Raw genomic sequence first — 2500 nt, 5'->3', positions numbered from 1 at the left:
CACGGGGCATGCTGGAGGTCAAGGTCCATGCTGGATATGCGGTGGAGGGTAACTGCAGGAGAAGGAAAGCTAGTGGGGGATTAGAGCAGGGGAGGATGTGCGTCCCCGGGGCCTGCTGGAGGTCAAGGTCCATGCTGGATATGCGCTGGAGCGTAACTACAAGAAAGGTAAGCTAGTGGGGGACTAGAGCAGGGGAGGATGTGCGTCCCCGGGGCATGCTGGAGGTCAAGGGCCATGCTGGATATGCGGTGGAGGGTAACTGCAGGAGAAGGAAAGCTCATGGGGGATTAGAGCGGAGGAGTATGTGGGTCCTCGGGGCCTGCTGGAGGGCAAGGGCCATGCTGGATTTGTGGTGGAGGGTAACTGCGGGAGAAGGAAAGCTAGTGGGGGAGTAGAGCAGAGGAGTATGTTGGTCCCCGGGGCCTGCTGGAGGTCCAGGTCCATGCCCGATGTGAGTAGCAGCAGGGCCAGCGCGCCAAGGAGCACATCTTTTTCGACCGTAAAGGGAGACAGGAGGCCGACTCACTGCCTCGGCTAAATGGAGAGGGAATTTCAGCAGGGCCAGGGCAAAAGCATGGACCTTTTCAGCTGTAAGGGAGGCAAGAGCAAGGTGTGATGTAGGTCCCCGGGGCCTGCTGGAGGTCCAGGTCCATGCCCGATGTGAGTAGCAGCAGGGCCAGCGCGCCCAGGAGCACAACTTTTTCGACCGTAAAGGAGACAGGAGGCCGACTCTCTGCCTCGGCTAAATGGAGAGGGAATTTCAGAAGGGCCAGGGCACAAGCATGGACCTTTTTCAGCTGTAAGGGAGGCAAGAGCAAGGTGTGATGTAGGTCCCCGGGGCCTGCTGGAGGTCCAGGTCCATGCCCGATGTGAGTAGCAGCAGGGCCAGCGCGCCCAGGAGCACATCTTTTTCGACCGTAAAGGGAGACAGGAGGCCGACTCACTGCCTCGGCTAAATGGAGAGGGAATTTCAGAAGGGCCAGGGCACAAGCATGGACCTTTTTCAGCTGTAAGGGAGGCAAGAGCAAGGTGTGATGTAGGTCCCCGGGGCCTGCTGGAGGTCCAGGTCCATGCCCGATGTGAGTAGCAGCAGGGCCAGCGCGCCCAGGAGCACATCTTTTTCGACCGTAAAGGGAGACAGGAGGCCGACTCACTGCCTCGGCTAAATGGAGAGGGAATTTCAGAAGGGCCAGGGCACAAGCATGGACCTTTTTCAGCTGTAAGGGAGGCAAGAGCAAGGTGTGATGTAGGTCCCCGGGGCCTGCTGGAGGTCCAGGTCCATGCCCGATGTGAGTAGCAGCAGGGCCAGCGCGCCCAGGAGCACATCTTTTTCGACCGTAAAGGGAGACAGGAGGCCGACTCACTGCCTCGGCTAAATGGAGAGGGAATTTCAGAAGGGCCAGGGCACAAGCATGGACCTTTTCAGCTGTAAGGGAGGCAAGAGCAAGGTGTGATGTAGGTCCCCGGGGCCTGCTGGAGGTCCAGGTCCATGCCCGATGTGAGTAGCAGCAGGGCCAGTGCGCCCAGGAGCACATCTTTTTCGACCGTAAAGGGAGACAGGAGGCCGACTCACTGCCTCGGCTAAATGGAGAGGGAATTTCAGCAGGGCCAGGGCACAGGCATGGACCTTTTTCAGCTGTAAGGGAGGCAAGAGCAAGGTGTGATGTAGGTCCCCGGGGCCTGCTGGAGGTCCAGGTCCATGCCCGATGTGAGTAGCAGCAGGGCCAGTGCGCCCAGGAGCACATCTTTTTCGACCGTAAAGGGAGACAGGAGGCCGACTCACTGCCTCGGCTAAATGGAGAGGGAATTTCAGCAGGGCCAGGGCACAGGCATGGACCTTTTTCAGCTGTAAGGGAGGCAAGAGCAAGGTGCGATGTAGGTCCCCGGGGCCTGTTGTCGTACCATAGGCACGAGTGGTGTGTGTGTGTGGCAAAGAGTTTCTGCGCAGTGTACCAGGGGCACGGGGAAAGGTTGTTGTACCATAGGCACGAGAAAAGCTGTCGTACCAGGGGCACGGAGGAAAGTTGTCGTACCATAGGCACGAGGAGAGTTTGTGTGGCAAAGTGCTACTGAGCGGTGTACCAGGGGCACGGCGAAAAGTTGTTGTACCATAGGCACGAGAAAAGTTGTCGTACCATAGGCACGAGAAAAGTTGTCATACCATAGGTACGAGGAGTGTGTGTGTGGCAAAGTGCTACTGAGCGGTGTACCAGGGGCACGGCGAAAAGTTGTTGTACCATAGGCACGAGAAAAGTTGTTGTACCATAGGCACGAGAAAAGCTGTCGTACCAGGGGCACGGAGGAAAGTTGTTGTACCATAGGCACGAGAAAAGTTGTCATACCATAGGCACGAGGAGAGTTTGTGTGGCAAAGTGCTACTGAGCGGTGTACCAGGGGCACGGCGAAAAGTTGTTGTACCATAGGCACGAGAAAAGTTGTTGTACCATAGGCACGAGAAAAGCTGTCGTACCAGGGGCACGGAGGAAAGTTGTTGTACCAT

Source organism: Copadichromis virginalis, linkage group LG19, assembly GCF_057382275.1.
Source record: "Copadichromis virginalis isolate Kocher_CV1m ecotype Utaka linkage group LG19, C_Virginalis_male_GT1.1, whole genome shotgun sequence".
Lineage (NCBI taxonomy): Eukaryota > Metazoa > Chordata > Actinopteri > Cichliformes > Cichlidae > Copadichromis > Copadichromis virginalis.
Note: the sequence above shows the minus strand (reverse complement) of the source record.